The sequence below is a fragment of the Macaca nemestrina genome, chromosome 8 (assembly GCF_043159975.1).
Source record: "Macaca nemestrina isolate mMacNem1 chromosome 8, mMacNem.hap1, whole genome shotgun sequence".
Taxonomy (NCBI): domain Eukaryota; kingdom Metazoa; phylum Chordata; class Mammalia; order Primates; family Cercopithecidae; genus Macaca; species Macaca nemestrina.
Window position 1 is genome coordinate 41,906,839 of NC_092132.1, and position 25,099 is coordinate 41,931,937.

Here is a 25,099-nt window from a genome sequence, read left to right on the forward strand (position 1 = left end):
TTTCATTATTGATTTCCAGCATGGTGATGAGAGAATGCATATTTCTCTCATCAGAATGCAGATTGTATATTTCAATCTTCTGATTTTTTTGAGAATTGCCTTATAATATAGGAGATGGTCGATTTTGGTATTCCATGTGTCCTTGAAAAGAATATGTACTCTGCAGTTGTTTAGTGTGCACATTAAAGGTATTCTGTAGTCATTGGGTAAAGTGCTCTGTATATACCAGTAAAGTCCAGCATATTAATTATTTTGTTCATATATTCTATAGTTTTACTATTTTTTGTCTGCTTGATCTACTGATAATCTTGTTTTGTCTGTGTGTTAATGTTTCTCATTATAATTTGTATTTACCTTTAAATTCTGTCCATTTTTAAAATAAACTTTTAATGAAAGTATAACATACAGACAGAAAGGTACATAAACCATAAAAGTTAAGGTCATTAAATTTTCACATTTAATATATCCATGTAACCAGCATTTCAAAGCAAAAAATAAAACAGTTCTAGCCCCTGCCTCCCAGTCAGTATCATTATGATTTCTAACACCATAGATTTGTCTTGTCTTTGTTTTTACTTACAATTCTGTAAAATTTTTCCTTCTACATATTTTAGCCTATATTATTATGCATAAAAATTAGAGGTATTATACATTTATTATAAATTCTAGTGAATTAAAACTTAAAACAAAATGTCCTTCCTTACCTCTAGTAATATTTTTGCTTTAAATTCTACTTTATCTGATATTAATACAGCTTCACCAGATTTCTTTTGCTTAGTGCTTGCAAAGTATATTTTTAATATCATTTTATTTTTAATCTTTCTATATATTTTAAATATCTATAAAAGAGACTTTAGATACATCTCATAAATAGCGTATAGTTGGATTCTGTTTTTTATCCTATCTGTCAATTTTTTATTATAACACTTAGTCCATTTATATTCAATGTGTTAATAGATTTGTGGTCAAATCTACTGTTTTACTAATTTCTATTTGCCTCCAACTGTTCTATGTTTAGTTTCCTCTCCTTGTTTGTCTTTTTTAATTAATTAAATACTTTTTATTATATTTTTCTTCTCTACTAGCTTGGAAGGTATACATTATGCTACTAACATTTTAAAATAAACTCAGCAATTATAACATGCATCTACAAATCATCAAACCCTAACATATATATGTTTACTTCTTCCTGGCAATGTAACTTAAAACCATCTATACTGTCCCAACATATACCCTACTATCATGTATTTTTAATTCTTACCATATATTTAAAACCTACTAAGACATTTTATTTGTTTTACAGCCAACATTAATTTCCATTTATCCACACATTTATACTTGTCATCTTTCCTCATTCCTTTCTCCACTTCTAGCTTTCTGTCTGAGACCATTTTCCTTCTACCTGAATAACACTCTTTAATACAGTTAGCCTTCCATATCAATGAGTTCTGCATCCACAGATTCAACCAACCACAGATCAAAATATTTTGGGAAAAAAAATAAAAAGTAATATTTATTTAAAAATACAGTATAACAACTATTTACATAGAATCTGCATTGGATACTGTAAGCAATCTAAAGATTATTTAAAGTATACTGGATGATGTGCATAGGCTATATGTAAATACTATGCAATTTTATATTAGAAACCTAAGCAACCACAGATTTGGGTATCTGCAAGGGGTCTTGGAATTAATTCTCCACTGATACTGAGGGATAACTGTATTACCTTAAGTGTGGGAAGCCGGTGACATATCTCTGGTTTTATATGTCTGCTATGTCCTTTATTTTGCCCTTATTTCTGAGTGCTATTTTAATTAGAAATAAAATGCTAACTGTGCAGTTTTTTTCTTCAGCACTTTGAAGACATCAGCCCATTGTCTAATAGTCTTTATTGTTTCTGTTGAGAATCAGCTGTAAACATTATTGGGGATACTTTGATACATACTCCCCATTTATATTACTTTTTTTCTTTCTCCTACATACTGTTATATTTCTGTGCTTTATTACACATATTTTCTCGTATCTCCCACTTAACTATTTCTCTCTTCACCTGTATTTAATGCTGTTGAATACATTCAATGAGTTGATTTCATTTATTGCCTTTTTCAGTTTTTTTATTTTGATTTAATTTTCATGATGTACAGTGCTCTGCCAAAGCACTCATTCTTATATTTTGCTAGTCTAAACAGATTCATGTTTTAAAATTCAGTGACAGAACTCCATTATTTGAATCCCCTGTTGGTCTATCTACTATGGTCTATTGTTTATCTTAGTTGCAGTTAAATGGCATCATATAACTTATGTCTTGTATACCTGATTATTTTTGTGTCCATGTAAGACATTATAAGTAAAAACTGTAGAAATTATTTGAGGCCTAGGATGGTATTATCTTCCATCAGAAAGAATTTACTTTTGCTTTAACAAGTAGCTAGAGTCATTAACAATCTTAGGTGTCTGTAATCTAATTAAAGACTACAATGATTCTAAACTGGTTTTCTTCTGTATGTGGACCATTCAATTCGCAGCTCATCCTTACTCCTAAGGAATCACCCTTCAGGTCCCAACCCAAAGCCTGGCGGATTTAGCAGGCCATCTCCCTGTTTAGTGGACCATGAATTCAAACTGTTGCTCCATTAGCCCCACCCCATGAGTGTTTCAAAAGCTCTTCTTAGCTTCTCAGCCTCTTGGCCACCTCTACTGGAAACAGGAGATTCCCATAGTAGAAAAAGGCTTCAAATGCACAGCTCACCTTTTGGGTTTCCTTCTTCTCCAGGATCTTGTCCCCACAGTCTTCAATGATGTGTTAGCTCTCTGATACAAACAGATGATTTTTATATTTGATCCAGCTTTTCTGGTTGTTCTCAGTGGAAGAGTTAGTCCAAATTGCCTAATCCACCATCATCAGAAGTGCACCTCTCAATTTTTCTCATCTGTAAAATGAGGATAATAATGACAACTTCCTCAAAGATATTATTAAAAGAGATCAGAGCGCCTGTTACATATTAAGTGCTCAAGAACTTTCGGGTATGGTTTTGAGCTACCTACTGCTAATTTAAAACAAGCTTCAATTAGTAGATATTTTGTCATTTTTGCCTGTCACTATAGTATCTATTCTCCTCTAATATCTCAAATTTTCTTTGAGAACTAGTCCTCAATTACTGAATGCAGTCTTGATGTCAATCAAGGTAACATACTCTCCTCTGTCCAAGGGTAGGTAACTAACCCAAGTTAGGCCAGACTGCCTCTTTCCATGTAATGTGAACTTTAAGCAGCAAATAGTGAAGCTGATCCATGTAAACAGTGGGTAGCACATTGAACAGGCCATCCATTAGTTTCTGCAAACAGCTATCCAGAGCTAACCTAATTTCTGTCTTTTCCAGGGACTAGTCAACTTTTCTTAGAGCTATTCCTTAGGGCTTACAATAAATTATTTTCTGTTTAAGTTAACAGGGGCCATTTTTGTTGCCTGAAACAAAAATACCTTGATACCTCAATGAAGAACTATCTCACTTTCAAAGTTTTTCTTTTACAGCCCCTGTAACTTAATCATTTAACCAAAAAAAAGAAGAGTTTTGACATTATTCAGAAAGTTTGCAAAAATGTTTCTTTCTTCTTATGATTAAAGAATCAATATTTTGTAACTTCTTCCTGTGCTGGCTTTATATTAGCTCTCAACGCATTCCTGCTCTTATTTCAGACTGTCCTCTCTAAAGATTACATTTGTCATACTCCCTTGAAAGCTGGTTTCCAACTATGTTCTACCACTGGGAAACACTGGTAAAAACTGGATGGCAGGAGAAGGTAAATCATTTTATTTTCTTCCTTCTGTTTCTAATTCCTGCAGGAGCAGCATCAGTATTCCAGGAAACTCAGCAGATTGCCCATGGTCTCTGGTTCTAGCAGCAATTGTAGCACCAGATAACCACAATGCAAATTCTAACTACTGCAACAACAGTGCAGTTCTGGCAGGGGTAGCAATGGGTGACTGCAGGCTTCAGCATCCTCTGAGGTGAGTTCAGCATCATCAACAGGACTGTAGGCTTTCTGGATCAGTAGAAGTACAGGCTCATGGCATCCTGCAAAGCAGCAGCAACAGCTTCAAGGGTAGCAGTAGTACTCCAACAACCTTAGCATCATAGTACTTATTAGCTGTTTAACACCATTTTCCTTTTTTTCTCTCCCAGCCCAAGGAGCAGTAGTGTCTTCCTGCAGTTACTGATCTTTTGATAAATTCATTGTCCATTTTCTGCTTCTCCAGCCCTACCAGGACTTTTGGCAATTGATTCCCTATGTATTAAATTTTCTTTGTTTAAAATATTTAGTGTGGCTTTTGTTTTCTTAATTACACAACTTTCGGTGGCATGGATCTCCTCATTTCAAATGTTTCATTTCAAATGTATCAGCACTATCCCATAAGCAAAAAGAGAAACCTTGTCATTTTTGTGTTTCTTGTCCACTCTTCCTCTTTCTCATTCATCCATTCCAACTCTCTATACTCTCTCTTCAACTTCTTTTCTTTTTCTTCTTAGCCTATTTCTTAAGTATACCAATGACACCTATGTTGTTATGTATTTTAATAACACTTGGGGCAAATGAAGGTGGACCATTGTCAGTTTAAACAATCAGCAGTTCAAATGCAAAAACAGAAAGTCCCTCTAAAACTTTATTAAAATATAATCCAATTTTTATTATAATTACAGTTGTCAGTACTTAGAAAATATTTTCCACAAACACCACAATTCATTTCTTGGGTAGCAACATCATCTTAGTCCTGAAGACTAAAGGCAAGTAACAATTTTAATTACAATAGAAATTATAACTCATACCTATAGGTTGTACTTCATGTATCATTTCAAATCTATCAGCGCTATTCCATAAGCAAAAAGAGAAACATAGTAAATGTTTTAGAAAACAGAAATAATAAAATGTCAAGATAACTTAGCTCACCTGGAAAATTGAAAAAAAAAATCACAAGTCTTGGGAGACATAAGACTTCTATTTACTTTGGATCACAAACCAAACTTCACATTTGTTCAAAACTGAACTGTTATTTGAGCCAGAAATCTGCCACCTCTTTTGCCCTCACTCTAAAACACTATCACCATGTTCCCCAACATCACACCCCTCAACCTGCCTGCTTTACATTGTCAGTATAATTAGAATAAAGCCAAATTCCTTGCCATGTCATGTAAGTCCCTGCCTAATCCTGCCCCAACCTACTGGTCCATTTTCAACTTATCTACTTTCCTTATTCAGGACAGACATTTTAAAAATAACAAATGATCACAGAATGACTCAATCCTAACCCACCACACACACACAAAATTACTTTAAGTCCATGGGCAAGACCCAAATAGCTGCAGTCAAAGTCAATCACATCTTACCTGGGCAAAGAATAGGTGGCAAGTGAACTGATGCCCAATCCAAAATCAAATGGTGAATCTGCACAGTTTGGCAAGTAATGCATTAACACAGAATGAATACTGAAGACTCAAGACATCCTCGATGTAAAGATTAAATAATCTCCCATATGCTTCTCCCATTTTTCTCTCTCTCCCTCTCTCTCATACTGCACACACACTTACATGCACACACACATTCACACACACATAAACATACACATCCCATCATCATTCCTGGTCACAGCAAAATGATTAATTCCAGTTTACATTCAAGGTCAGTTTTTCTATGATTCTAAAATCCCCTGTCATTGTACCCCTTTATTTCTTCTATCAATCTCTTGAAACTCTTCAAACAAAGTTTCTTTAATTCCTTCATTAATTCATTACTTACACCTACTATGTGTCAGGCACTGTGCTAAACTCAAGGAGGAAAAGAACGCTATATCACACTCAATTTCTGCTCTCAGGCTCCACAAAAACGTAAGTTACCAATAACTGGCTTAACCGGTAAGTAAATATCTGTTTAAGGTTATAACTTATTAGCCATTCAGAAATTTTAAGGTTATTGTATTGTTATTTCCCATTTGGAAAAATATAAATAATAGATTACTCTTTTTCTAATGCACTAGGGACTGAGGAGAGAATAAAGAGTTGGAAAGCATCAGACACCCAAAGGAAGAAGTCATTTGTAAGCAGTAAAAAGAAAGGTACCAAATGGGAAAACGACAAAGAACACAAGATAGGTTCCAACAAGCTCCCTACTTTACGATGACCCAGGTCTCATTATCATCAAATTTGGGCAGATAAATAGAAACCGCACTGCCATTAGTAACACTGCCTTAGAGCCACAAGAATCAGAACAACTCTGTTTAACATGACCAATAATCTTTTCTTCTATCTTACTGAGGCTATTTTAAAGGAGCTATATCCTCGAAGAATTTGTTAATCAAAGTATCACTCTACTCCATATGAACTTAAGAAAAAAAACTGCTGAAATCTAATTATAATGACAACCTAATGGCTCTTCACCTTTCTCTTAAGTAGATATAGTAAAACACTTACGGAAATCTTAATATTAGTTAGGTCTAGGCAAACCTAAGTCTGAAGGAATCCCCTAAAGACCAACAAAATTCAATTGAGCAACAATTTATAGAAAAGATTATGCAGCAGAATGGAGGAAAAATACTTTACCAAATGATATTGAAGATTTTTTCTTTGAGGAAGAAACTGTCCATTTAGGAAAATACTTTGATAAACCACTGCAGAGTTGAAAGGAAATTCCAACAGAAAATAGACTGAAAGAAAAAAACATTCCTAGCCTGATATTACAAAACTAATAGAGATTGGAGAGTGGGAAAGAAATGAGAGAAGAAAGGTAGAGCAGGAAGAAGCAGGGGGCAACAAAATGGACATAAGTGGGTAGAAATGCTCAAAGTGCTTTTGTTTTTTTTTCAGAATCAGTAAGTGTAATGAATTATCCACTCTGTGGGAACCTCATCATCTTTATCCCCAAATCTCCAGAGAAATGCTACTAATGTAGCTGCCTGATATGAGTAAAATTTTAGAATCCAGGAAATAGGGTTATGTCCCACATTTGGCATAACACCGGAGCAGAAATCAAAGCAAAACACACAGCAAAAATGAATAGTAAACTGTTGAATATTTTTGTTTTAATTGCAGTGAAATTTTCTGCAATTACTGAAAACTAGAATGGAGAAGAACCCATTTGATTGAATACGGCTGGCATGTGACAGATGCTGAGGTAGATGGCTGAGAAAATCTATTCATGGAAGAAATATTTATGATATCCTATTAAGTAAAAAATTATAATAAATAAGCAAAATATAAAACTGTATATATACCATAACTGCATCTATGTAAAACATATGATACATACAGATAAAAATAGAGAGGAAGATGTAAAAATGAACAGTTGTATAGGATGGTGAGGTTACACACACTTTTTTCATTTTAAAAACTATTGTTATTATTGCATTTTTATAATGAAAATTGAGATAAAAATGAATAGTCTTCGAACTTTCTATGTTTATATAAGGTAATCAGAGCTCCAGATGAAAGTATTTGAAAGATGGTGATTTCAGTACTTAGAATGGTCAGAAGAGAATATAAACTTAAGAATACTACTGTTTGCATAAAATTTGAAAAAGTCATGAACAACTTTGAAATATATACCTGTCAAACTACATGGTAAGTCCACAGCAGGGCTTAGATGTGAATAAGCCTGTTTGCATAATTTTTAAAACTATTTTTAAATTATTACTATTTTGAAATAGTTATGAAAATACTTTAAAGTTATAATTTTCAGATTACTAATGGCAAGCAAAGAGCAAAGATGACACTCTGTTTAACTATTTTCAGCACACTGTTTATTTTTAAAAATGTTTAAACAAACAAAAAACACCTTCTTACCCCAACAGAGCAATATGCTGTTATCAACAATCTCAAAAACTCTCTAGTAAAGACAATGTTCAAGGACAAATACTCAGATGAATTTCACCTGTGTTCTTCTCACTTCCTCTCACTCTAGGCTCACCTTCTAACCGTCAAGACTGACCTTCATATAAACAAATGAATCTAACTTCAGATGGGGATGCAGACCACAAGAATAGTAGCAGAAAAAGTAGCCTAAAATGCATAGTATCTATTTTCCTATTAACATTTATTGAATGTCTTCTGTGTGTCCGTCACATTACATTTGCATCTCACCACAACCCTATGAAACAGTCATTGTTTTTAATTTATAGATGAAAAAACAGAGTCCAAGAGATTAAGTGACTTACTCAAGGTCACAAAATTAGTAACTGGGAAACTAGGATATGACCCAGAGTTGACTAATGCCAAAGCCTTTCCTTACATACACTGTACTGCCTTGACTCCTCGAACCAGCTAAGTAAACACAGGATTAGAAGGAAAATAAGCAGGAAAGCAATATTTGCAGTCACAAAAATCCAGTTACTTATAAAAAGCCATTTTAATTGATTAGATTTAGACTACAGAAATTCCCCTCAGCTCTAACCAGATGAATACAGGGTTTCTAAGAGGAAAAAATTTACTGAAAATATTATATTGTTACAGGAGCCAGCCTGAGTCTAGACCGTAATGTTTCTGGCTCTGGTAAATTTAAATAGAGGTTAAAAAAAAAAAAAGGAGTAAAGCCATGAAAACATGTACTGAGAGATCTGAGAGATCAGAACCCAAGTCAGAAAATCAAGAATTCTAAATTCAGGATTAAGCATTGCTTATTTTAACTGACTAAAAAAAGGTCCAGGAAAGAGAACCAGTATAGAATGAACTCCAAACTGGAAGGCTATAACAAGGATTAACCATGAATCAGAGAAATGAATGAGAATTGTGGGGTAAGAGCTGGGACAAAGCTGAGAAATGTGAACTGGAAGGGGTGGGAAAGAGAGGAGAGTGTTTGAAAACATTGGAAATATTGAAACATATGGTAAATTGTGAGACAGTTTGAGCTATGGCATGATTATATAAATTCCTGCTGCAAAATCTGGTGGCAGATTGGAAGCATGTGTTCCAAAACAATTCCATAAGATTTCCTATTGAAGTTGAAGAAAATGAGTAATGAGAGTTTTATGTCTTTAATGGTGTCTGAATTTCTTCCAAAGGTGATTTTAAAATGAAAGCAACACTGATTTGGTCCCAATTTCAAATATTTCAGGATACATAGTATATATAATAAATAAATTCACTGAATTGTTTATTCCATATTATGAAAGGGTCCCCTTTACTCCTTCAATGCTCCAAAAGTAAAAATTTTATTATAACTAAAAGTAAAGATACATGAAAGGATGGAGTGGAAGATGAAGCTGGAAAAACAAATTGGAGAGGGGCTGTGAAGCACAGTGTATGCAAAAGGAGCTTGAATTGTATTCAAAGCAATAGAAAGCCTAAAAAGATTCTTCGGCCATAAAATTAATTATTTAAATTTCATTTTTAAGAAGATACTCTGCAGCAATACAGAGGACAAACCCAGAAGAGACACAAGATCCCAGGATACAAGGCAGTACCAGTGAAAATGCACTGGTAGGAATTCTCATGCTAGTGAGACTTTACACTAAGTCATCAGAAGTCACTTGTTAACATATTATAACAGGCCCTATCACTATCTCATTTCAAAAACTTTCACTACAGATCAAACATGCCAATAAGATAAATTCAAATTTCTTAGCATGACTTAGAACCATAGGTGATTCTAAATATTTAACAAATGATACAGCAATATAAAATTAATATAAAAATCAATATATAAATTAACATTAAAATATATTTTCTTTTTTCCAAATAAACTATAGATGTAGATATATAGATACCTGCTTTCCATATGACAAGAGTTACAACAAGCTTGTCCAACCCGCAGCCTGGAGGCCACATGTGGCCCAGAACAGCTTTGAATGAGGCTCAACACAAATTCATAAACTTTCTTAAAACATTATGAGATTTTTTTTTTTTTTAGCTCATCAGCTATCGTTAGTGTTAGTGTATTTTATGTGTGGCCCAAGACAACTCCTCTTCTTCCACTGTGGCCCAGGGAAGTTCAAAGATTGGACACACCAGAGTTATAGCATAAATTCTTTATACAGTCATTCTAATAACTTGCAAATCATTTGTTCAATTTTAGAAAGTGTCAATCTCTTAACAGAGCCATGGTTGGATATTTAGAAAAATATTAGACTTCTCTTGACACGTTCATAATTCAAATGAGAATCATTAGGTCCCTGATACCCACCATTTTGCTACAACTTTAAAACAACTGGGCAGACTGCCTGCATGTAATCGTCACATAAACATCTAGATTGAGCCTGTACAACCCACAGGCCAAGAGCAGCTTTGAGTGTGGCCCACCGCAAATTTGTAAACCTTCTTAAAATATTAATTAGTTTTTTGCAATTTTTTTTAAGCTCATCAGCTATCGTATTAGTGTACTTTATGTGTGGCCCAAGGCAATTCTTCTTCTTCCAATGTGGCCCAGGGAAGCCAAAAGATTGGATACCCCTGATCTAGCTCTGTGTTTTCCACAGACACTGAAAGCACTGTGCCTCAGGACACTCCCCACCAAATGCAGTTACCACGAAAACCATTTGCACTGCAGCCTTTCATTGCCTCCACCAACAGGGCACAGCGTATCAGGCAGGCACTGACACTCCAGGCAGTACATGCCTTCCAAGGACCATGTTAATACATACCAGCAAGGTTACTAAGTTCCATAATTCTTTAAGACTGCACTAGACAACATCGTTAGATAATTTATTCTCTCCATAATATTTACTAGTCTGCATCAAAGTGATTCAGTTTTTAAAAATTAGTGTCTGTGTACTGGTGCATACCAACTGAATACCAGTCCTGCATATGATGCCCTTTGTAACTGACTCTCACCAACTAGCTTCACCTTCCACCACTCCATCCCTTCTTTCCATCTTCCATGCACCTAGCAATATAGGAATATTGGCTATTCCCCAAAGACACTATGCACTATGCTTTTCACAGTCCATGCTTTGCATATGTCTAAAATGCCCTTCTCCTTCTCCACATACTTTTTCCTGCAAGGCCAATTTGAATGCGATCTTTGGTTATAAAGACTTCCTTAAATCCTCCATGTTCATATACTAGCCCCTTCCTCTGTTCAACACTTGGTATATAAGTACTTTAAAGCACTTATCAGCATTTGGATTATTTATTTAGATGACTCTTTTCCACTAAATTATAAGCACCTCAAGGGCAAACACTGTGTCCTATTCCTCTCTGTTTCCTAAATTAGTACAGTGGCTGGTATAGAACAGATGCTCAAAATGCATTTGTTTAAAGGAATAACAAATAAATACCTAAACTAAAAACAATCATCTTTGATTCCCTATACTGTATTGCTGGAAAATTTTAGATACAGACTTAAACATGTATAAGGGGATATCCATTGTTTAAATTCTTTTAGAGAGTAGAGTGTATATGGCTTTGTAGAAGCAGCACCATGTAGCATCTCTCCCCTGACCTTCCCATTGGATCATCTCAGGTAGTCTAATTATTACTTTTGTCCCAATTGGGTTATTATCACTGAAATTCGTTGTCTTATATACACATGTAAAACATTTATTTTTAATTTTCTCTTGTTTCTGTATTTTTCCAGCACATAAAGTATGCAGGATTACTACATTGCATCAATAGCAATATCTAGTATTAGATGTACCACATAAGATATAAATTATTTTGTCAATCTTTTTATTGTTTGTATTCCCTTCTTTTCTTCCCTATTTCATTCTGGTCCTCTTTATTTCTTTCTTATTGGCTTTTAATGTTAACAATTACCAAGACAGTCATTCGTGACAGAATTTCATAATGGATTGTTTTAATTTTAGAAATAAAAAATAACGTAACAATTTAATTAAATAAGTTCAGTAAAGGGACTGCAGACTTTTTTGAAAATATGAGTACAAGTATAAAATTTTTGAAATTTTAGTTACTGAAGTAAATCATTATTTCAGCAATACAATACATTTCTCAAATTTGGGTTCCTGTACTCCTATAATTCCTCTCTTCCTCAAACTAAGTGTCCTATTTGCATGAAAAAGTTAGCACCTAAAGCTATGGGGCCAATAAACAATGCCTGCACCTTGCCACAAAGCAAGATTTTAACTTTTTTAAATGTCTGCAAGTTTAAAATAACAAAGCATAATACAGAACCTCTCATTTAGAAGTCTACATAGAAACTGCCAACTGCCAACACTATATTTGAAATCGATGAACCAAAAAGAAAAAAAGACAAAGAACATGTATCACTTTCAATGATATTAGTAAGTGTATAGATGGCACATGAGAGGATACAGAGACAACACTAACCAAAATTACTAACTAAAGTTTTCACCGCAGATTAATGAATCTATAGTTAGTAAACAGTATTAAGTTAATAACTGACACTATAGCCACTAAAGAGGAATAACTAAAAAGGTATTTGTCCTGCAAAGATGTACCAAAAACAAAATATATTCAAATTGGTAAATTAAGATTTTGAAATATTAATAGTTATAAAATATTACAGAAATATTGTATAAATTTGCAATGACAAGTAGAAAAATTCTATAATCAGAGTTCATTCTGAAAAATCTGAAATTCAAGTAATACTTTATTTCCAGAGCTCTTGAATGTAAAATTTTGCCTTTAGATATGAATTCCACATCAAATGTTATCAAAATGAAAAATCTTATCAATTCCAAGCTGCTTCAGTCCCAATTACTGTTGGCTTTATATAAAGAAACAAGATCAGAATATTGTTCTCTGTTGTTCCATACCTAAGTTTGTTGTCTATGAAAGGAAAAGCTTTTATTTTGAAGTTTATGGGTTAAAAATATCATTGAAATGTAAGTTATTCTCACTGTACAGATCTGTTGAAAGGTAGCTATTGACTTCAAAAAATGGATTAACTGAATTTAGAACATTTGAATGAACTTAATAAAAAATTTTCATAAACTGTATGGAAGTACATTAATGAATATGACAAGGTTTATAGATTCAAAGCAACAGTTTAGCTTCAGAATAGTGAGATTAAAGTCATAGTCAATGTTACAGTATGAGTGACAGTCAATGATAGTCAATGTCATTGATAGTCAAATGTTACAACATGAGTCCTAAAGAAAAATTATTAAGATGAGCAGAGCATCACATATACTTGTGGAACACCAACATTATTTTTAAATATTTTATGTTGTTTTTAAAGTTCAAATGGATTAGAATACCATTCGCATTATCAGAGGAAATTTCAATATTACAATTGTCACTGAAAGAAAAGGAAGTGAGTTAAAGAATATGCTAGCTTTGAAGTAAAATTTAAGGAGGGTGAATTTTCAAAATTCTAATAGCATAAAAGCAGTTTCCATCAATCAGAAAAAAAAAGAAGTTTTTTGTTTTTTGTTCTCTGTGTGTGTGTGTGTGTGTGTGTGTGTGTGTGTGTGTGTGTGTTTGAGACAGAGTCTTGCTCTTATAAATGATGGAGCTGGGACTATTATCCGAATATCTAAATCTCATTTTCTATCCCCTATCCAAGACTAACCATAATGGGAAAAAATCCTATAGTCATTTCATATTACATGTACCTGTAATTCCCCGGCCCAGCTCACCCAGAGCACTTGCCGACTGCAGGCAGCCTCCAAGCCCATACATTCTGGGTACATCCTGGGAAATCCAGTCCAAGGACCATGCATACGTCCAGGAATGACATGACCTGGACAGCAGGCTCCAGCCCTGTCACTTTCTATATCTTATAAGAATTAGTTAATGCAACATTTTCCAAATGGAAAATTTAAAAATAAAAGTCTATTTGTACTTAACCTTCAAAAAAAAAAACTTCCTGCTGATTTAGCTTATCAGGTTCACTATGTTGCACAAATGACTAAGCTCATTGTCTAGTTTGACTTCACGGACTCAGAAGTGAAAAGCATCATCAATTCTTATGTTGATACATTTTTCACTAAAATTTATTTTTTAGAAAGTATAAAGCAAATAAGACAAAATTGTAAAGGGGGAACTACAATTATCCTAAGGATTGCCCACTTTTCTAATGCCAATTCTATCAATCCTGTGATCGTTATATTTTTCAACAAATACTCCTGGTTCTCCCTCTATACGTGATAGGATTTCACTTCTCCACGCTGAGTTAGGTAGGCATGATCATGAAATTTGCTTTGGCCAAAAAAATGCAAGCAGAAGTTGTATGCATACCGCTGAGAGGAAATTTTAAGAGACAACTTAGGATTCACTGCAGTCTCCCTTTTCAGCTGCTCAGAATGTTCCAGAAAGCATTTTCTCCACTAACCTGTGCCCCAGGATGAGGATGACATGGAGTAGAAACCCAAAGGGATCCAGAAAAAACATATAACATCAAAAAGAAATAAATTTTTGTTTTAAGGTACAAATATTGGGGATAACATAGCCTACTATAAATTTATTGCCTCTCGGCTCCAAATCCACCCTTCTTTGACCTGCTTTGTGATAGTGAATCTGGACTCTGTCACCATTTCTCCTTTGCAGTTGGCAAAATGTTAAACTTTGTCAGTAGAGGGAGCCATAGTGACATTAAAGGGAAAAAGGACTTCAAGGTTCCGGGTGTTTTGTTGTTTTTGCTACAACACATGGTTGCCAGAAGCTTATAGACACCCAAGTTTCAGTGGCACCCCAGCAGACAGTTTCTCAAGAAGTCTCACTGGCACCCCAAGAGGTGGCTTCCCAGTGAGTTTCCTAAGCACCTCAGCCAGCTTCTCACCAAGTCCCACCAACATTCCCACAGATGATGTCCTGCTTGCCTGCCACAGCCTGAGACAGCTCAGTGGGCCACAATCACATCCTCCAATGAGGGCTGAATCTCAGCCTCAGACATGTAGGAAGGGCTTCTCTGAAATTTGTTTCTGTCGTAGGTACTCTACCTCACCCCTATAAGAGGGCTGCACCCTGCTACAGGTAGTAATCCTTTATATTAAAATGTCCCTGTTCAAATTACTATTATAGTTTCTATCATGACTGGACTCTGATATCTAGTCTATCCTAACATACTGTTAACTGCAACATAAATTTATATTAGTAGTTTTAAAGAAAAATCTTGGATTACTTTCTTTTTCTACTTTATTTCATAGCTGCTTTTAATCTTTATATGCCAAAATTAAACAACTGATTATATCCTAAACCCTGTCATGAAGTTTAATCATAACATACAGTACTATACATCTTTTCATTAAACCAGACTCTTGGGTAAAAATTACAAAAAATAATATATGAAGGCACACTTATGTAGAGTATGGCTATTCAACCAAACATTCCAAAAGAAACTACTTCTTGTGGAAAAATTATATTCGAATATTTACTTACTCATACTGGAATATAAAGCTATGCTGCGTCTTTTAACATGACCATCGGATAATGAAAATACTGCATATAAAAATATTTCAATGACTCTCCACTATGTTAGTCATATGGTAAAATTATTTACTCCTCTCCCTATAAAAATAAATACAATTATTAACTAACATGACTACTACTTAGGAATAGTACTTAAATTCACACTTCTTGCCCCCAGTCCCTCCACCCCAAACCCAGTTAAATCAACATTTTAACTCTGGAGGAAACTGTTAAATAAATAAAAAGTGTAACGCAGACTGGCGGTAATTTGAGGGCAATATACTATTAGAAACTATAGTAAAACATATATAGTAAAATATTATTTCAGAGATATTGTGGAATTTGTATCTCTGAATACAAAATACATTTTAAAACATAAGAGTAGTTCAGTATCTACTTTATAAAAAATATATATCCAAATTTATATCTACTGGCACTCTTTAGTGGAATGTCATAAGGAGAACAAATGGCCCCCCAAAGATGTTCTGTGCTAATCGCAGGAACACATAAATATGTTTCCTTATATGGCAAAAAGAACTCTACAGATATGATTAAAATAGGGAGATTATTCCAGAATATCTGGGTGAATTCAAGCTAATCACATGAGTTCCTAAAAGAGAAAAAAATCTTTTCTAGTTGTGGCAGAGAGAGATGCAATGACAGAAGAAAGGTCAGAGAGATGGCATCGTGATAAAGATTCAAAATACCCCATTGCTTGTTCAGAGATATAGCAAGCTATATGCAAGTACCAGAAAGAGGTCTCTAGGAGGTAAGAACAGTCCTAAGCTGAATATCCAACAAGAATCTCGGTCCTATAACTTAAAGAACACAATTCTTTCAACAACCCAAATGAGCAAGGAAACAATCCTCCTACAGTTTCCAGAAAGAAATGCAGTCCTGCCTACACCTAGATTTTGGCCCAGTAAAAAAAAATATGTGCTAATAAAAGCATTAATTAATTCTTTCAGATTGAAGACAGCTTTTAGTTAAAAGGAATTATGTGTGATAAAACAGATTTCCATCTATGTGCCTGGGAAGCAAAGTATTATAAAAATGATAATAGATACCACATATGCCAACAAAACAAGATGAATGTGAGCACCACCTCCATCTGTCAACTGAACAATACCAAAGCACCAAACACCACTGTGGTTATTCTACTACCTAGTTATATTGTTTAGAGTATCCTTTTTCCCTAGTTTTAGCCTCCCAGAAGCCTAATTACAGGATGCAAGAAACTACCAAACTATTTTTCTCTTCAAGCTGAACATAAGCTTCATTGGAAGAAAAAAAATGCTAAAGGGCATTCCTCCTGTGCCTAAAGGAGCATTTTTCCAGTTCCTCTGTTTAGCAGAACCTATCAAATTATTTGTATTATATACAAATACTAAATGTTTATAACCATATAACTATACAAAAGTTGTGAATTCCAAATGCCTTAAAAAGCATGTAGCTAGCACCATGTTGTACGAAAAGTAATAGAGTTTTGACAGGTATATATAATATAGATATATGTTCATAATATATAAACTGTATTAAAGTTGTTAGTTCTTGGCCAATTAATTTATACTATCTAGTTGTCTTCAATTTTGTAGGTTACCTATATTAGAAAGAAAGTAGGTAAAATAATATATTACTCCTGTGTCAAAACCTTTTATTAACTTTCCCCTTTCCATAACCCTACCTCAATTCCTATTTCTGGAACTTTCCATTACAAAGCCCAAAATTTATCTCCCTTTTATAATACAAGCACCTTCTGAAATTCTGCAATAATTCAGTAAGCTAATATAAAGATGCCCAGAATCTTCACCGACTTCAGCATGTCATTTCCATAACTAATCTCCTCTCTATATTTTCCTAAAATACATGCACATTTCCAAAATTCCCTTAGAGGGAAGGAAATTTGTCCTTGCTAAGCCTAACATATAAAACAAAGATTGTGTGATAGTTTAAAATATACAAAGAATGAAATAAAACCAGAGGGTGAGAAATTCATTGAGACTAAGTTATCAATGGAAGTAGGGAATATTCAATAAAAGGATGATAGTCCTGAAGTTCTGAAAAGATTATATGGTGTGAATATATCCAGTAGAAAAAGTTTTATAAACTAAGATATTAAGAAGGGTTCCTTCTAATTGTGAATGGATTCCAAGAGCCCTAATCTTACTTTCTCCCCTTTGTTCTTTGTCCTTTCTTTTCTGCTTTCTCCCTTTTGGCCCTTTTTACTACCGTCCCATTATCCCAAGTTGTAGTCACTTCTAGTACTCATATCAATGTTACAAATGCTCTAGAATAACTAAAACAATAAAATAAGCCACTTCACAACTGCTCCCTCAAAAGAACACTGGTCCTGGGACCAGATGACTTCACAGAGCTAACGATAAGTAAGATAAGCAGATACAGGCAGATATATATTATGTACAGTAGTCAGTTAAGCAAGTCTGGCATCATACGAGTTTACCTGACCCTTAACACACAACTGTCAAATCCTGGCAATTTTGACTCCTAAATTTTTCAGAAATCTGTCATGACTCTCCACCTCCACCTCTACTGCCTTATTTCATATCTTCATCATTTATTACCTGGATTACTGTAAGAATCTCCTAAATAGTGATGAGAGTGTTTTTTGTTCCAACAGAAGTCTAATTATATTGTGTCACTGCTTAAAATCCCTCCATGACTCCCCACTGCCAAATCCAAAGAATAGCATAGAAGGCTTTTTAGGCTCTGAACCTTGCCATCTCTCCAGTCTCCTCTATTGATGCATCTCCATTTGAATCTGTGCTCTTCTGAACCACTTCAGGCAAATTTCTTGACCATGTCCTGCGTCATCATCTTCTTTTTTGTTTGTTTGTTTGTTTTTGTTTTTGTTTACAAATGAAGGGTTTTGGGGGCAAAGAGGAATTGGGAGTTTTAGGATATTTGCTTACAGAACAATCTGCCCAGCTAACATCTACTCATCATTTGAGATTCAGCCTAGATGGCATCTTCCCAGGACTGAATCAGGTGCTCCTCCTGTAAAATATATCCATGAAACATTGTAGTACATAGCAGTCTCCTTGCACTTACCATGCAAAATTTTCATGTGGTTTATCATGTTTCTTACAATAAACTCCTTAAGAATTACCTAATAATAGTTAAATTATTTCAACACCCAGAGATATCTGCATTTCATTAGGTGACTAGAGAATACAAAAGTTTTTAATATCTAGCAGTGAAACTTTCAGAAATTTTAACAGGACAAACTATGTGACACCATATAATACAACACAATATAATCAAGCAATACCACAGAGGCAAGAAACTACTAGTAAGATTAGTCTGACATATTTTTTACTATGGTTATAATGTACTAAAAACACCTTATCGGTATTTTTTCATGACACTTTACATTTTTATGTGTTCATATGATTATGGTTGGCCTTAGATGGTCTGTCCCTGGAGGGCATGAACTATTTCTATCCAAAGCATTCTGTGTACTCCTTATCAGTCAGCTGTGCTAAACACAATGGAAATGTATTAATTCTCTTAAAGTAATCACTTTTACAGCCAAATTTTCCCTAATTCCTAATATTCCTTAAATTAAAAAATGATATCTATCACAATGTTCTTCTAGTCAAAAAAGATATGCTCTTAGTCCAAAAGAAAGATAAGCTGTAATCATACACAAACACTGTAAGTTTCCTTCCATGGAAAATAAGCAAAATTGGGCATATGTTTAAAAATTACATTTGATTCAAAAATAAGGGCACTACTACATGAGCAAATCTTGTTTCTTAAGATTATTGGAGTTCACCTTGAAAGTTGGTACCACCTAGATGAACATAGCATTTCATTCCCAATGTGCGTTCATTCACCCAATTAATATTTTTGAGTACTACTATGTGTAAGGCATTGTATTAAATTAGAAGTTGAGGCTGCATTAGTGAACAAAACAGACATGGTGTGTGCTCTCTTTGAGTTGATAATCTAGCAGGATGGACAGACCATAAACAAGTAAATAAATCATTATAAATTTTGAGAAGTATAATTAGGGAAATATAAAAGGTATTGTTATAAAGAATAATGGAGAGAATCTATGTAAGAAAGAGTGGTCAGAAAAGAGCTCTCTAAAGATCCAAATTTGAAGCTAAGCCAGGATGAGAAACCAGCAATCATACAAAGCTTACGTGTATTTGAGGGGTGATGTGAAGATGAGCGTTCTAAGCTCAATAACCATACTTCAGAATTAGCTTAACCTAATATGGTTCTCTGGGTTCTTAGATATAATGTGAATAAGACAAATATGTAAATACAGATTTTAGTTAAATAATAGAGTAAAAAGTTTAACCTAGGCAAATCTAAAGTCAATTACAAAGTAGTTTCCACAAGTAAGTCCCCTCAATTCACCTTTGACTATGAGTATCTTGCCAATTATCAATAACTTGATGTCAGTGTTATTTTCACTGCTATGTCTTAGTTATCAGGCTCCTTAAGAATGGTATTTGCTGAGGAAACTACTTTCAAGTTGTCACCCACCCTTTCCCCATCCCTAGTCTTCTAAACAAATAACAAAGTCACTTAAAAGCCTTCCAGGCATATTTTGACTTCATAATAGACAAGGAAAAGAATCTCTCAATTTTTAGAAAATAAGAAAATTTCACCCAGCAATCCTATGATAATACTAAGGTTTCAAGAGAGCTAGCTATATCAGTTAACAATAATGATTATTTATTGCACAACTACTTATACCAGGATACTTAGTCTATAACAATCACAATCCTTCAAAATAGGTGTTATTACTCAAATAGTATAGATGAGCACACTCAGAGTTTAATAATATAAGCAAGACGTTACCATTATTAATTAGTAAAGTAAGGTGTCAAGTCAAAATTCATGTGGTCTATCAAACTTGCTTCCACTACCTCTTTCTTCATCACACAATACAATGAGTTCTTTATCAAAATCTATTGTCAAGAGGAAGATATTATTTAATTGCCCTTACTTTAAAATATAGAATATATACAAATTTATTGGGTACTTTCTCATAAAATGTAAATCAATTTTTTGTTTGCTTGTTTTCTTATAAAATGTCTATCAATTTTTTAGAATGCATTTCGAATCCTTAAAAACTATAGTTTTTCATTTTTTTGGCAATGGCAACATTGGTTTACATATGCAATTTTTATTTAAAAGTATTCAAGATTCAACTGGTAGTTTTTAAAAATACTAGAATAGGGAAGGTCATTCTAACAAGATCACAAACCCAAAATCCATAAAACAAAACTACAATAAATTCAAATTTTTTTAACCCTGACCAGCAAAAAAGGCATAAACAAGGTCCTAAAACAAGTAACATGTAAGAGTCTCTACAAATCACTAAAAATTACTAACAGAAAAGGGAATACAAATGGCTCTAACCAAATTTTTTTTAAAAGGCTCTCAATCTCTCTGATAAGAAAATTGCAAATAAGTCTACAGTGGCATCTTTTTCATTGAAATATTGGTAAAGATTGCCACACACTGAGTTGGCAAGGATGTGGGAAAGTCCCCTTAGTACACGTCACTTATACGCATTTCCTCTACAAAAGTAAATTTCACAATATTTATTAGATTTAAAATATACTAACCCTTTGACCCAACAACTTTGTTTCTAGGAATCTGTCTCAAATATACATTCATACATGTAGGAAATGTATGTACAAAAATATTTATCACAGATAATACTGTGATAAATACTAAAAATTACTAATGACAAAATACTTAGAAAAAAATTTAAATACCCACAAATATGGTACTAGTTAAAGAAATTACAGAATATTGATTAAAAGGGATAGTATATATCCTATATCCATTAAAATTAATGAAGCAGCTATATAGTCACAGATGTGGAACTGACCTCCTACAAAGCAAACTGTAGGACACATTTGTGTTTTTACATTTACATCCATCCATATATACATGTATGAGCACACACATACACACATATACAGACACACACACAATATTATATATACACATGCATTCTTATGCATAGACTGTCTCTGGAAGAGTAGACAATATAAAATATACTAGTAACAGTAGTTGGCTCTGGGTGGGGGAAATAGGTAGCTAAGAAATTTGGGGGCTGCAGAAATTTGGGGGCTCACACTTGTAATCCCAACACTTTGAGAGTCCAAGGCAGGAGGATGACTTGAGCCCAGGAGTTCAAGACCAGCCTGGGCAACATAGGGAGACCTCATCTCTACAAGAACAAAAAATATATTAGTGAAGTGTCGTGACACCTGCCTGTGGTCCCAGTTACTTGAGAGGCTGAGGTGAGAGAATCGTGTGAGCCCAGGAGGTGGTGGCTGCAGTGAGCCGTTACTGCACCACCTCACTCCAGCCTGGGCCTCACAGCAAGAAATACTCTGTCTCAAAAAAAAAAGAAATTTTATTTCAAAATTTTATAAATTAACTTTGGAAAATACATTTAAAATTGAATTATTTCAAAAAATAGAGAACTGCTCACTATATATGTGTTAAATATATATACTAATTGTTACCCTAATCTATCAGGAAAATTTTTACTTCTTGCCTTCCTTTATTTGGGGAGCAAATTAACCCTTTAAGAGAAAATCTAAACTATGAATGAAAATATACACATCAAGAAACACAAAATTTCTAATTTGTGTTACAAAAAGCTTATCTGAAAGGCCATGATATGTACATATTAGAAACTGAGTATTTACTGAATGAATACTTCTCTATTGATTTAGTGGGTTTGCTTTCCTCAGACATTTTTTCACAATTTTTTTTTTCAAAACAGCCCACTGGAAATTCAACTTTTAATAAATTATGCTTTTCTTTCAAACAGTGATTCTTCATTGTCCCACAAAATTGATAAGCTACCTCATTAACATTACCACAATTCAAATAAACAATTTATTAAGTACTTATTATGTGCAGGTGTTAAAGATGTTGCAAAACACAAACTCAAAAAAAGGGTAAATTTTGATTCTTCCCCTCAAGAAGTTTACAATCTTGAAAGACAAGACTTAAAAACATTAATCATCTGGATGTCTTGGAAGATTGAAAAAAAAAAATTAGTCAGTAAAAGGACATTATAAATTTTACTGATAAATTGAATTAGCCAAATTAAAACTGCTACAGGAACACATGAAAGGATTTTTTAAAGTAATTACTGATCGGGGTTCTACTGAGATTTTTAAATGCTTCCAAAATTATAGTACCTTGCTCACATGTAAAATGGTATTATTTGATTATGATAGACTTCTTATGTGGATGTTCAGTTGAACTTTGAAGAAATTACTAATAATTAGGAGTACTTTTTAATTATTCAGGCTCCTAAGGTGAAAGATAACAATAATGGTCTCAGTTTTGATCATTCAGTTCTCTTATTAAAAATATCTCAAGCATGAATCTTTTACTACATGCATATTTACTTTAAAATTATATGCACCTAGGTATTGTCATCTATATATTAAATATTAACAAGGTTCAAATTCCTGCTTTTTCTCCACTTTGCATGAATACTTAATATAGCCATTGAAACTCATAGATCATGCAAAAATATTTTTATCTAACCATTGAAATATCTTCACACATCAAACGTACTTTTTAACATAATTGTTAAAAGGCAGAGACGTACATTTAAATTTCAGTTTATTTTTCTCTCTACTCTTAAAATACATGTTAACTTCCAATGTAATGAACAGCACTAAAAAGAAACAAAGGATAGTGATGACCAGGTAAGTGAACCCCAAAACTTCATGGGAAATAGTAACCATTGAAGAATGTTAGTATTATTTTTCTTACATATTTGTTATTTAATACTCAATATTGATAATGTATTATTTAGTAAACCATCAAAATCTTCAAAACAATTTTTGTTTCTCATTACTATAATTCCATTATAAAGTTTATTCATTTCCTCATTTCCTTGCCTACTCTTTTATTAAAAAGAAATTAAGAACATTTAAAACCAAATGTCCAAATATATTATGCTTTAACCTCCAAATAACTGTTTGTTAAAATAAATATAACAAGAATTGTGAAACCATGAAAGTCATTTTGAGGTACGACCCCTTCCTAAGACTAAGTTAGGTGGCAATGCAAATAAATATTTAAAATAAATCTGAATATATATTTTTCATCAGTGTAATTTTATAGATTGTATAAATACGTATTTAGAGAACATCTGTTTCTATCTAAACTATGTAAATATGAATACGTAAATATTATATGTATTTGAATAGTATGTAGGTTTACATACAGATATAATATATACACATGTAGTTACCTGGAAAACCCTTTTACAACATCTCTAACATACTGTTCATTTTGAATAATCCTAATACTTAAAAATCCACTTAAATTTCTATATTAAAACAATAAATAAACTTAGAACTACAGTGAACTAGCCACATAGTATTTCTACTATGAAGAAATAAAAACACATTTTATATTTAAATAGGTAAGTCAAAAAAAAAAAACTACATTTAACTGGAGCATCATTTTGGCCACACCGATTTTTATCAATGATAGTAAAAGGCAAAAGTTCATATTTAAATATCAAACTGCAAGTCATCAAAAGCTTGGCATTATTAGCATACAAAATAAAGTCAGGCACAGTAAGAAGCATGCTCAAAAAGCTTCTAAAAATAATGCTTTATTCTTCCAATAGTTGGAGTAAACTGCTTAAGTTTCTTAATTTCTTCATATCCCAAGGCTGTTAATAAATAGCATTCCCAAATAAGTATTCAACCCTAGAAATTAGCTTTCATGAAGAAATTCTTAATTTCAGTTATGTCAGAAACATATTTGCTGTTTTAGTCACTCAATATTTTGTGAGAAATAGTATCTTTCTCTAAGATTTATGAATATTTGTTTGTTACTATAAATTAAAGTTGTATTTTTCATTAAAATATGAAAATGTATACCTATTGACAATGAAACCTGTTTCTTTATAAGTACATGAAAGACAACTAAATTCAACAACCTGCTTTTAAAATGTACCTGAAGTGAGTGTATTAGTTCCTTCACAGAGGAACTCTAAACTTTCAATTGTATATTTCTGTAGAGAATATAGGAAACGTGTAATTGATAAAACGCAAAAGAATCATCTGAATAACTCACTTCAAAAAAAGAAAAAGGCCAAGTTGGAAAAACATAAAAAGGTTACACATCTTATGAACAACCTCTTTCACAAACTGAGAAATAAAATAACCATAAAACATTCAAAAGCAAACCTCGTAGAAACAAATCTCTTTGCTAGACTAACCAGAAAAGGAGTCTCAGAGCTAAAGATAACCCTGTCTGGACAGTTCCCTGGTGCTGAAGTTCCAGAGCCGGTAAACGGATGCCTGGGTGCTGCTTTCACTCCTCCCACCCTCGGAAAAACCCGGGCTGTCAAGACTGTGAGCACGAATAGTAGAACTTCACAAGGTAGGGAGTATGCCAAACTGCAGTGATGGTAGGAACTGGAGTCTCTTCAGGATTAAACAGATTTACTAGTTACAAACAGGAAGAGCAGGAGAGTGCAGGGTGTTAGCACTCGCCGAGGGGGAGGGGCTGGAAGATGGCGGCGGACGCACACCCACCCGAGACGCGACAGAGCTTAGGCCCCTCGCCGGCACCTCCGCCCGCCGCCCGCAGCCACCGTGGGCAGCCCTGCTCTGTCCCGCGTGGCTGGTAGAGCCGCCCCGCGGAGGCATGGGACCAGGGTAGCCTCCGCATCCCCTGCCAGCGCGCCTTCGCCTGGGTCCGGCCAGGGAGCACCTGTGCACGGCCATATTGGATTC

At 33.8% G+C, this 25,099-nt stretch overlaps 1 protein-coding gene across 34 annotated transcripts in view; it reads right to left on the reverse strand.

The window, feature by feature from the left end:
- The window catches only part of LOC105476014 (regulating synaptic membrane exocytosis 2), a 763,868-nt gene that overhangs the window by 737,752 nt on the left and 1,017 nt on the right, over positions 1–25,099 (reverse strand). The gene's annotated exons all lie outside the window — the stretch shown is intronic.